The sequence below is a fragment of the Fringilla coelebs genome, assembly GCF_963513975.1.
Source record: "Fringilla coelebs genome assembly, chromosome: 3".
Lineage (NCBI taxonomy): Eukaryota > Metazoa > Chordata > Aves > Passeriformes > Fringillidae > Fringilla > Fringilla coelebs.
In genome coordinates this window covers 52,822,026-52,834,438 of record NC_140030.1, presented here as the reverse complement: position 1 = coordinate 52,834,438, position 12,413 = coordinate 52,822,026, and the positions used below count along the sequence as shown (strand labels likewise).

Sequence of the window (12,413 nt, the reverse complement as noted above, 5' to 3'; positions counted from 1 at the left end):
GAGTGTGACCTTGTATTACACCTACGCAGCTTCACAGGTGCTCCAGTGATGGCAGCGTAAGGTGCATCAAAATTACAATGATCAACAACAAATCAAACTCTCTTTACAATGCATAGATTGAATGCTGTTTTTAAAAGCAGCAATGTTTCTCATTATTTCCTTCTTCCTTGCAAAATCCCCTTAGGCATTGTGTAACACAAGACTATTTAGTTGTCTTGTCCTTCTGAAACATCCTGAAAACTTCTATTATCTTACCTTTTTTCCTTCCTCCACCTCCAGATTGCTGTAAACACTGCACACAGTTGCTGACCTTGTACCCAGTCACCCTGCACTATATGCAGTTCAAAAACTCCCCTCTCAAAAGGAATTCCCCTCGCTATACACCAGAGCACATCACATTTACCTACTAATTAGGGAGTGACTCTGAAGAGCTGCTTGCTTCCTCAGAAGCAAACAGAAAAGTTCTTTATATTTTTCTGTGTTCTAACAATGTGTGCACAGCTAACTCTTTAAAATTATTCAGGTAAACAAGGTTACCTATGTCTATGTATGCAGAAAAGATAGAACAATGTTATGATTCATTCAAAACTGTCATATGCCATCCTTCCTTCAGCATGTCTAGTTGGGCTTTTACTTGCTCAACTCTGCATGCATTCAATCAGTGAAACGGTTCAGGGCTTAACTAAACAACAAAATAAATTAAAAATATACCTGAATTAAGCTTGAGTACTGTTGCATAAAAAACAGTTGTGTAGAAGTTTTCTGGCGAAGCAGTAGCAGTCTATATTCTACTTTCAGATTATTCAAGTGTTTTAAACATTATTATAGAACTGAGGTTCTCTTGTTAAACAAAACAGACTAATTTTGAAACTAAAATTAAAACTTCTTACACTGATAGCATCAACAACATAACTCAGCATTCTAAAGCTAGATATTTCCTTTTGCTGGAGGGTGGGGAGGAACCCCCCAAAAAAGTAAGAAAAATGACAAATAGCTTCAATTCCTCCAGTGTTGCATTTTCAGGAAAGCCATCCATCTCAGCCACATCAACCAGGTGCCACAACAGAGACTCTGAGCTCTCTACTCCCATAGCAAGTGCATTCAGAGGGACTACTCACACAGGTTGGTTGTGACACCTAAGCAAACATGGGACCCAAAGATGAAAGCTGCCAAATTTCTGATCACCACAGGTTATATCCAACACAGCTGCTCACATTCCAAACAAAACTTTGTATTCTCTTGTTTACAGCTACATCAGTGTAATTGCTTGTCCCTTCTCAAGTTGAAGCCAGCCAAATTAGTAAATGCATTAACAAGTTTTGGATTTGGCCTTGCTTTTTTCCGTGTTAAAGCACCTATTTTTGAGTGGCTGTAGTCCTTCCATTTTTGGTGTTAAAATTTGTCTTTGAAAATCTGTTAAAACTGGGTAGAGACCTACACTTTAAAAATAATACAAAAAGCAGTTTGCACTTACCCCACCAGGGTGCATTAGTGATTTCTAGTTAAAAAGGACTGACACATTACCTGTGAAGAGGGTAGATCATAGAATCAAGAGCTAGATTCATAGAATCAAGAACCATTTCAGTTGGAAAAGACCTTTAAGGTCATCAAGTTTAACCGTAAAACTATGCATGTTCTTGCCAATAATTATGACAGGACCTAGGATTAAAATTCATACATCCAATCCCAAACACATGGACAGGCTAACCTCATGAACAGGTCCAGCTTCCACAGGTCAAAATTACTTTTCTGAGATATCTGCATGCTGGACTCAGGGAAGTAAAAAGAAGGGGCAAAAAATAAGTGAAAAGAACCAGGAAGAGAGATATGTTTCAAGGCCAGATGAAATAAATTCCAATTTATAACATGGGATTCTGTCATCCTAGAGCCTTTCAGTGAGAAAATCATTCACTGGTCTTGCATCACAAAAATAACAGAATTCAGAAAAAACAGTACATGGCATGAAGAAAAAATCAAAACTTAAACAACAAATGTAAAACACAGTACTGTAGAGCTTTTTATTTTAATTGCAATATAATGCTGACAGCAAAGCAGTTAAGATTTGAAAACTGTACTCAGTGAAGTCCTGATTCCAGTGACAGCCACGGAAGTCTGCTTCTTTACAAAGCTTCAAGATCCAAAAATAAAACCCCAACCCAACCAAAGCAAACAAACAAAAAAGAAAATAAAAACCACAAACAAACAAACAAACCAACAATTAAAAAAAAACATAATCAGAGGAGACACTTTTGAAGGACTGTTACCATTTACTAAGGGATGACAGTTTTTCCCAAGAAATGCATTTTGTAACTTGAAGCCTTTACATCCCAAACTTTACACTGGTCCACAACAAAATAAACATGTAACATTTACCAAGTAAAAAGAAAAACATGTCTCCTCAGAAGCACCTTAAAAATCAGGTTTGGTGCTACAAGTGGCTCCTTCAGCAGCATCACCTTTCCTTGCAAACCTCCTTGGCTTTCTGCTTGCATTTGCACACACTACTTACAGCATCCTCCAGTCATGGCTCATTCCTAATGGAGCATGGTACCACTCTGCAAGCAGCAGCATGGCTCTGCTCTGCCAGGTCTGAGCCTACACCTGCTTCCCTGGAGGAAAACAAAGAAATGAACGCACCTGCCTTGCTCATCCCATAAACTTAACTTGAATTGTGTTCATAGGTGAGGAGAAGGGCCAGGAACTGCTTTCCTGGATGCAGTGTTATCCCACAGCTCAGCACCCATGGAGACCAGGAGAATCCTCTAACACATGCCAGTGTGTAAGGTCTGGTTCATCTCTAGGGTTCACCTTCCTTGCTCTTTCCAACCTCTCTAGAGAAGATTCATTATTTCTTGGTTTTGCTGTACCATTTTAGTTTCAAGATCAGTCTCTACTCCCCTACCCCTAAAATCTGCCTAATATATGCCAGGCTCAGCCTGGGACTGGGAACCACCAGAGCAGGGCTTAGAAAAGGACACAACTAGTTGACAAAACATTGAAACTTCCTTCTCCCACAATAAGGTCGGGTCCACAGTGTCAACAGTGCAGAAGAAAACTAACCTTCATCTTCTTAATCTCTTTTCATGACAACCAGTGTGTTACTTGTACTAACAGAAATTATGCACTACAAACAGAATCCAGTTTTCAAAACAAACAACCCACTTAAAAATTTCTCCACTGAGGGATCAGTTAGCAGCAGAGACCCTTTTTCAGGAATTTGGAATTCCTGATAGAAGGAAACAAATGGACATTTGATGTGGAGTCATGTGAGCAACCACATCAGCACAAGCCCAACAAAGGAGATTTTCCTTTCCATCCTGTAAGTATGACTGCAGCAGGACACAAATGCAGATATCACAGGAAGTTCTTGCCTAGCCTCTGCACATTGATATGATATGACTGTCTATTCACCCTAACTAAAAGGCACACTTAACCAACACCGCCCAGCACCACACACTAAAAAAAACCCAATACCACAGAACAAAACCAAAAACCAAATTTCCTGTAAATCAAACAAAATTTCTTCAGTGGATACCTAACCATGAGGACTAGAGAACAACTCATGGCACTGGCAGAAAGCCACCCTTGTCCTTCCTTTGTGGTTCTCAATTTGTTTCCTAACTGACCTGACAATGACCAGGCTGCTGGTGACTTGACCCCGCATATTTGGGTGGCAAAAGGACTTTCATGCTCATCAGCTGTTAATCATTTGGGCCAGATCTGCACAAGTGACTGGCTCACAGCAGGCAAAGTCCATCTGTCACCAAATACCTGGCCACATTTCAGCACACTGCTCTGTAACAAAGTAAAAGTTTCATCTCCTTGGTTCTTCACCTATTGTCACCAAGATATAGCTGCTTACATGACACAGCTACCACACAATACCTGCATTTCAGAAGCTTTTGGAGTTGGGACAGAAGGTACAGACCAGATTTTATGTCACGGATTACCAGAGCTCCTACCTTCAGGAGTCTTCAGCAGCTTCACTACAAAAGGCCTGATCAGCAACCAGGATGAAAAAAGGGAGTATAAAATGTCAAACACTGCTTATATAAGAGAATAATTTCTTTTTAATAAAAATTCTAATCATCATGCAGAAAATCTTCATGTGCAAAATTATTATACACTTCCCTGAATTATCTGAACTTTTGTGAGAAAGCATGAGGGAAGAACTCAAGACATTCTCTGGCCTACAAAGTTTTGCTGAGTTTGCTGCAGTTACCAAAAATCTGCATACAGATTAAACCCAGCTTTATCACAAGTACCCATGTCTTTGGCATCACTACAGCTGCTTAAAAAGCATTCTAAAAATAATACTTAAGTTGAGAGTAAAATAAAGCCCTCGCCACCAGGCTGGGGCACTACTTAACCATGAGACAGTTAACTACAGCAAAAGCCTACTGACACAGCACAGAAGCAGTGCCAAGCCACTGACAATATCAAGTTATTCCACACAGCATCTCCTCCAAAGCAACAACCTAGGCAGACCCAAGGATATTCTGCAATCACAGCATCACCTGATCTGGCAGAAAGCCATCCACACCTCTTCCCCTCTGAATCAAAATGGCAGTGACGCTTTGTGAATATTCGTACTTCTTTTTTATCCGCTGCATTACCTTAGAATACTTAAAAAGAAAACAAACTGCAAAATAAGACAGATGGCATGTGGGGCAGAAAGCAGAAAAAAATAGACTGGAGTAACAGCAGACAGAGTGAGTGATGCTAGAAAAGGTTAAATTTATTTGAAATAAATGAGTCAGGGAATACAGTACCTTTTCTTAAGATAAGGCTGAGTTCAAGGAAGCAACAGCTCTCACTGTGAACTTCTCTAAAACAAAGCTGTGATTTCCTCTACCTGGTGCACTGGAACCAATCCTTGCCTACAGGATCTTAGATTCTGAGGAAATGACCCTCAGTTATCTTCAGAAACTATGACAAGATCCCAAAATCAGTCATTAATGGATGAGAGTAAGAACATTTTCTTTCTAGAAATAATTCTAACAAAAAGCTTTTAAATTCTAAAGTGAACACAAAATGAAACATAAACAGTACTATTTTGACACTGTAACCAGAAGATAAACACAGATCCTGCCTGTATAAACAAGTATAATTTCCCTGCTAAGCTTGCATATTTTCTGCTCCTGTAAATCAATTTCATATGACCATTACTTAAACATGGGTACTCATGCAACCCACATTTCAAGAAGGATGTCAAAAAAGCCCCCTGAAAAACATACAGAGTAGCCATAAGAAAAGCAGCAACATGGAAGAAATGGCATCTTGGTGGGCTCTACACATATCATACCAAAGAGAAAGCCAAATGCTTAATTACAGCTCAGGAGTACTACGGGGGGCACAGAATGACTGAGCAGGGAACGGCTTTACTGAGCTCTGACAGGGGCACTGGGTCTCACAGCACCAGGAATTTGAGGCATGCACCTGAAAGCACAGTCCACCTCTTATGATAAATAGCAATCAGAAAGGCTTACTGAGATTACGATGAGTACTCTACACATTGACGAATTCAAGTCGAATCCAGAAGTCTTCTCAAAGGCTCGAACCTTTGTGGTTCCATGCCAAGTCATTATTCCCAGGTAAGTACAGGAAGGTCAGGAGGACGCTATAAGGTACTGAGCTGAAACACTGGTACCCTTTCACCCAGCTTGGTCAGAGACGGAGCGGCGCAGGGACAAGAGCAAAGCACTGCACCTGGTTGTGGGCACTTAGCACGACCTTCTGCACTGCAACCCAGCGGGAAGCACCAGCAGAACCCCCGAGACCTGCCTGCACTCTGCCCTTGCAGGCAAGCTGGGGAGACACTGCAGGTACACAGCCACGGTCCCGTGCAAGGCTGCAGAGTGCAGACCACCCCAAAACTGAACAAACAGTTCCCAACATACAACTTCCAGCTCCAGCACAACCACTCACACCCACCTGACATTTTGACCAGGAACAAAGACATACAGATTTCCACCTACAAGAGAAGGGTTTGCAAAGAAAATCCAGAAGAAAAAGAAAATACTCCTCAGTGTGTGTTGAATAGATCAATCTGAAACATTTTGTTTGGGGAAGGAAATATAATTCCTCTAGCCTGCTGTGAATTTTGTCACTAACTCATAAATCTGGCTAGGGAAAAATGACAACAGAATTAAGATTTTTAAAAGGAAAAAAAAAAGGAGGAGAAGGAAAGAAGAACTGAAGACTTGTTTCTTCTACTCTGCTTTCTATCCTTGTCAAAGGAGGTCACTTGAGTGAGCACTCCTACTGCTGACTTCAGTCATCAAATATAGCATTACATTTCCTCTTTTTGGGAAAGCAATCTTGACCCCCAGGACAAACTCACGGCAGAAGTGGCAGCAAGATGACTTGGACATCTTCTGCCATGAGGGTGCAGATCACTCACAAGAGGGAGTGAGAAGCCATCAACTTTGCGGCAGGCAGCCACCCCCACCATCAGTAACTCCACCAGCAGGTGGATACCTCACAAAAACAAAAGCTACATCCCTAAAGCCTTTGACTATTTTGGCTTATTGATCATGACGAGGATGAGGTTTATCAGTCAGCTGCTTTTTGGGTGATGACACTGAATTTTTTCTGCCAGATGAGCTGAGGACCATGACTGCCTGCTGCTGAACTGGGCACCTGCTGAGACACAGAGGGCACAAGCCAGGTGCTGGACAGAGAGCTTTACCATTTTTCTCAGCATTGGTCATGTTCCAACTTTCCTTTCACGCCTGCTGGATGGCAAAGGGAAATTGAGTCCCTTTGTCCTTCATTTCCATAATTATTGTTTGTGAGCAGTTCCAGCTGCCTAGAACAGCAATTCCTTGTGTCAGATCTCTCTGCAGAGGCTCACACTACGTTCTCACCTTTGAAACACCGACCCAAATGGACGACTGCAGACTCACTCTGGCTGCAGAAACTAGCCACAGGATCACCACAATTTACTGAATTACCTTTCTGAAGACATGTTATCCTCCAATCCAAATCACTCTCAAGGGAATTCACTTCTGTTTGAATAGAGGGGCTAATTCATTAACACTTGAAGAGATTTGCAAGCTGTCCCCTGAACTCAGGACCATAAGATAGCCAAACATCTACTAGAGTCAGCCTCCAACCAATTTCAACCTTCTCTTTCAAAATCATGGATACACAAAACAACAAAGCCATACTCCTAATAAGATAAGGACGGTTCCAATCAATTCTAAGTCACTTCATTTCCAAAGGGAATCACTTATCATTTCAGCAGCAGATATGACACATCCAAATGTGGCTACTGCTGCAGTAAGAACAGGGCATTGGGCAAAGTCAAGGAACGAAACCCAGAGACTGCCTCATAAACAACTTGGACAAATCAGGTATTCCAGAAGTGTTCATTTTTCATAACATAATATGCAAAAAGGAAAAAGAAAAAACAACAAAAGACACAGAATTTCCCTCCAAGCTCAAGATTCTGATCCACTACTTAAAAACATAAAAAAACCCAACAAAACCCAGAAAGCCATCAGACAGTATTTTGACTACAAGCATCTACTTCAATACAATTCTTCAAAGGATCAACATTACTTGAGTATTTAGGTCCTTAAAATATTTTGCGTATATTTATGGATATTTTCTAGGTAAAAAGATGAAACAGAAGGCAGTCTAAAATGCACTGCAACTTACATATTTTTTATCATGGCTTACATTTAAAAATATATTCCTGATAAATTAATTTTCATTCAGAAAGTATATATTCAGGCATACTTATACATATATTCTTGGAATTTTCTACTGCCCTCTCCATTAATTTTCTGAAAGTCTGTGTGTGTACACTTAAGTGTCAGATGGAACAATATCAGGAAATTATTATTTCCACACTGTGTAAACACTGGCTGATACAATATGCTGGCAGAGTTCATCAACACACATTTTAAGTATCACACAAACGCAGGCCCTTAGGCTGGGTCATAGCATTTTAAGCAAACCATAATCGATTAATGGGCACCTACCCATCTTAAAAGTCCACCACTGCACATTAATACAAGAAATGTATGACTACCTAATGGGAGAACAGTAATCGCAGCACGTAAAGTAAACACATGCTAAAAGCCTGTTACAGACTCGAAGTGTTCATCATCTCATTTCATCACCTAGGGGATGAACAGTTACTACATCCTTTAGCACCACGATACTGCACACACATCACCCAAGATACAAGTACGCCACTCCACCCGTAAACCAACTCTGAAGCAGTGTATGATGAAGGACAGAGAGGAAAGTCCACTGCACAGATTAAAGACCCAAAAATCAATTATTGACACACCTTTCCAACCCGGCAGCACTTCGCAATAATGACAACCAAAGGCTATACAAATTAATATATAGAGAAAGAGCCTGGAATATTCCAGTAATTCATCCAAGACCCTGAGAGGGAGGAAATAAATGAGGTTCGAAGCCGCGAATGCCATATCGGCTACACCGGCTGGATAGCGGCAGCAGCAGAGCACACCGCGGGTGCTCGGGAGCAGCACCCGGGCGGGCGGGCACGTCCCTGGAGCCGCCCCGCGCCCCCGGCCGCGCCCGCACGGACACAGCGCGCCCGCTGTGCGGGCCGCCCCGCGCCTCCCGGGCTGCGCTGCCGGGCTGGCTCCGCGCACCAGCGAGCGGGCGAAGCGCTCCTCTGCCACCACAGCGCCGGCCCCGGCCCCGTCCCCGCCCCGCCGGGCTCCGCGTCCCCCGGCCGGGGCACAAGGCCGCACCCGAGCAGCCCCGCCCGCCCCGCGGCCCGGCGCGCACAGACAGACCTGCGGGCGGGCGGCATGGCGGGCCCGGCCCGGCGCCGCGCCCCGAGCGCTCTGCGGGAGCGCCGCCGCCTCCGCCTCCGCCGCTCTCCGCTCGGCCACAGCGGCGCCGGCCTCGCCGCGCCCCGCAGCTCCGCCCCGCCCGGCGGTGCCACCTCCCCTCGGCCCCGCCCGGCCGCCCTGGCCCCGCCGGATCGCGGCGGCTCCGCCGCGCTCCTAGGGCTTAAAGCCCTGTCCTGGGCAAAGGGGTCGGTCTGCGGAGCCAGAAGTCCTACGAGTCATAAAGCCCAAGCGCAGGGATCTCCCCCGGAATGGCAGTTTTCTCAAGGGCCGCGCTAAAATGAAAGCAGCCAGTTTTGGAAATTGAGGTTAACCAAAACCTTCAGATTCGTGGGAAACTGAAAAGCCTAGAAACCTCATCCGCTGTTTCTACACTGTCCGCCAGTAGGCTTCCTCACCCAATCCCCAGAAAACAACACCCGCTATATTTACCACACACTAACCCGAGCTAACTGCAGGTAACGCTTCCAGATGTTTGTGGCTAGCCTAAACATGATCTAGCTTCTTTTTTTCTTCCTTAGGTTAGTAATCAGCTCTGAAAGACTGATTTCGGGCATTGTCTTTTGGGCATTGTAACAAAGGCATTGTATAAGACTATTAAGTTCCAAATTCTGCAAGACAAGATCTCAAGTCTGAAGATATGCAGATACCTGCATAAATGAAAAGCATACACAAAGTGTACACACATCTAGAAAGATGCTAAGAGTGTGTCAAAATAACAAATGATGCACAGGGGTCTCAAGAATGATATTTTTCACTAGTTATAATGTTATGAATCCAACGAGTTTTAAGTAAGAGATTTGTCAGAGTCTTGTTTTTTTTTTTATTTAACAGCTGCTTGGAAGATTCATTTCAAAAACGTGTCATTTTCAGGACCAAATGCTTCTCCAATGTCTCCCACCATTGCCATTATCCTATTTGTAGCAGATGCTTGCCACCACTCGGTGTCACTACTGGAATAGCAACTGTCTCAAGTCCTCCACTAAATTTGCTGCTGCACTTTCAGCTAAAATTGAAGTTTCCATCTGATTTTTTTTTTTTTTACCAAACCAGTTTCTTTTACTAGGGACAGATTTTCTTTAAAACATAGTCTGCTGCTTTAAGGATACGTTCTGGTAACACACTGAAGTTAGTACATCTTATTATTGCCCACCAAAAGATGGACAAACCCAAAGTTACTTTGGTTAGAATCTCAAAGACTTCACTGGTGCAAGGGTTCTCTACCACCACATGGAAGAAAGGGGCCCTGCTCTCAGTTACTCTTCTAGCAGTGCTTAGATAACAAAACTGGGAAAAAAAGAGGAAGAATAGTAGTACTGTTTACCCAACCTCCTTTGCCAAATTGCAGGAGCTATGAAGCCCTATCCATCAAAGTGGTGGAAGCCCTATTTATCTCTTAGCTGCACTTGCAGAACAATGACAGTGACTAAAAGCTTGTTTTAGCTCCAGAAAAGCTACCCCTGCCCTAATGTACCAGTTTGCTGTCCATCATCATTCCAAGCACAGTCAGCTCTATTGTACAGGCCAGAAAGCTCTATGAAGACAATGTATGAACTCCATATAGCAAAGAAACTATGCATTTCTGTAGTACTTATTTTGCCCTGAGCATATCAAATACACATTCTAGACTGCAAATACACATTCTAGACTGCAAATACACATTCTAGACTGCTGGCATGGGGGAGAAATCACTCAAATTCCTGTCAGAACAGCAAGATAAGCAGGGTAGGACTGGGACAGAAGCACAGTACAAGTTGTGGTTGTGGCACTGTGGGTTATTGCCTGTGGCTCAAGCCACAGACTTCATGTCATTGGAAGAAGTCATTGTGTGAGTGGCACATCACACACCCTTTTATTTTACTGAGTCTGAAGTACTCAGTAATGCCTGCCTCTCTGTTGCAACAATGAACATGAGATAAGCAGATAATAGGTAGATTAGACACATATATCATCTTTGAAAATAAAATTTAGCTTTAGTCTCACTGCAGTATAGAGGATAGCAGACAGTCTGAATAGTTTGCTCTTTATGGCAATATGTTCCTTGCCTATACATTTGAATACAAATGCTCTAACATCATTTGATTCACTGTCTTCGTGGTATCAATGCTTAGAATATCTTTACCAGAGAAAATCTTAAATTCATGTTGCTCATTGTTTTCAGTATTGCGCAAATTTGTTTTATCACTGTTTGCATTATTTTGATGGAGACAAAATGTAAATTTGCTATTTTCATCACTTCCAAATTGTGAATTTTTATCCTAGAAAAATATTTCTCACACAAACACAAACGTATAACCACACATGAAAGACAGAACAGACTTGGGATACTGAAATACTACATTTGTATGGGTTTTGATCTTCTGCTTCAGTGTACATTAACAAAGTTACATACATTCAAGAGAAAAAATTGGTAGAGGTACTGTACACATCCTGTATGTGGCCTGCATTCAGATCAGCTTACACCAATAGCAGAAAAAATACTGTATTGCTCAGGTAGTTCATGTAGTTTTTGTTTCTTTTTTTACATCTGTAATTGTTAGCTTACAGCTCATTTATTTAAGAAAGACAACCTGCCATAAAAAAAATTACACTGACAACCTTGACTGTTTTAAGTCTAGTTTTGAAAAGATATAAAAATAAAGGTGACACCAATTTTCTTTCTTTTTTTCCATTATCAGCCCTCCTGTTTTTGCCTAATACTCCTACCATTATTCACCGTGAAGTAGTCACAAAATAGGTTTCATACAGACAGACTTTTATGCATACATAATTGAGGCTCTGCTTGATCCTTCTGCACTGAGGGCTATTCTTAGCCTGGTTTCTTTGGTTTATGTAATGATGAGTTTTCAGAGTGTCCCCAACTCACCCTTTAACTTTGAATTGATTGTCTAGATATAACTCAATGTGACTGAGGTACTGAAATTTTCCACAGGTTTTACAACAAATGAGAAAGAGACCATAGCTTGAAACTTTTATAAGAAGTTCTCCCCTAACAGCTGATTCTGTGCACCTATTTCTCTGTCTAGAAGAGCAAAGCAGAAGTGTCTTCCAAAACGTTCAACTGAAGAAAGACTATAAAAAGAAATGGAATTTGCTGCAATACAAGAAGAGATGACAAAAAAGCCCTATTTATTTCAACTAAGGTAGCTCAGTGGACACTGCATGAAGCACCTCACCGCCACGCTCTATCCCAAACCTCAGAATCACGTGCATTTTAACATGGGCTAAAAGGGAAAAGAAGCTGGACCAGGCTTTAGTATATCAAATGCAGCGCCAGGGGAAGAACGGATGCTGAAGAAAAAGAATACAAGAGCGTGTGAAAGTACTTCTGTAAAGTAAGTACTATAAAATATTGCTGGCTGCTTCCCGTCTCGTTCTTCAGGATCATTAAAATATCCCCCAGGAGTGGGACTGCCGCGCCTTGCCGGCCCCGAGCCGTGGCTCTGCCCGTCCCCGCGTCGCGTCCCCTGGCGCGGGGAGAGCCACACTGCAGGCACAGGGAGCCAGTCACCGCACGCCTGGAACCTGCTCTTGGAGCTGGGAGTACCACAGCAGCTGCGACGTATGGAC

General features: G+C 42.6%; 1 protein-coding gene across 2 annotated transcripts in view; it reads right to left on the bottom strand.

The window, feature by feature from the left end:
- The window catches only part of NCOA7 (nuclear receptor coactivator 7), a 78,230-nt gene extending 69,327 nt beyond the window's left edge, over positions 1-8,903 (bottom strand). For both annotated transcript variants that reach the window (XM_084202699.1, XM_084202700.1), the window contains exon 1: positions 8,787-8,903. The gene's annotated coding sequence lies outside the window, so the exon portion shown is untranslated. The remainder of the gene's footprint in view (positions 1-8,786) is intronic.
- Between the last annotated feature and the right edge of the window lie 3,510 nt (positions 8,904-12,413).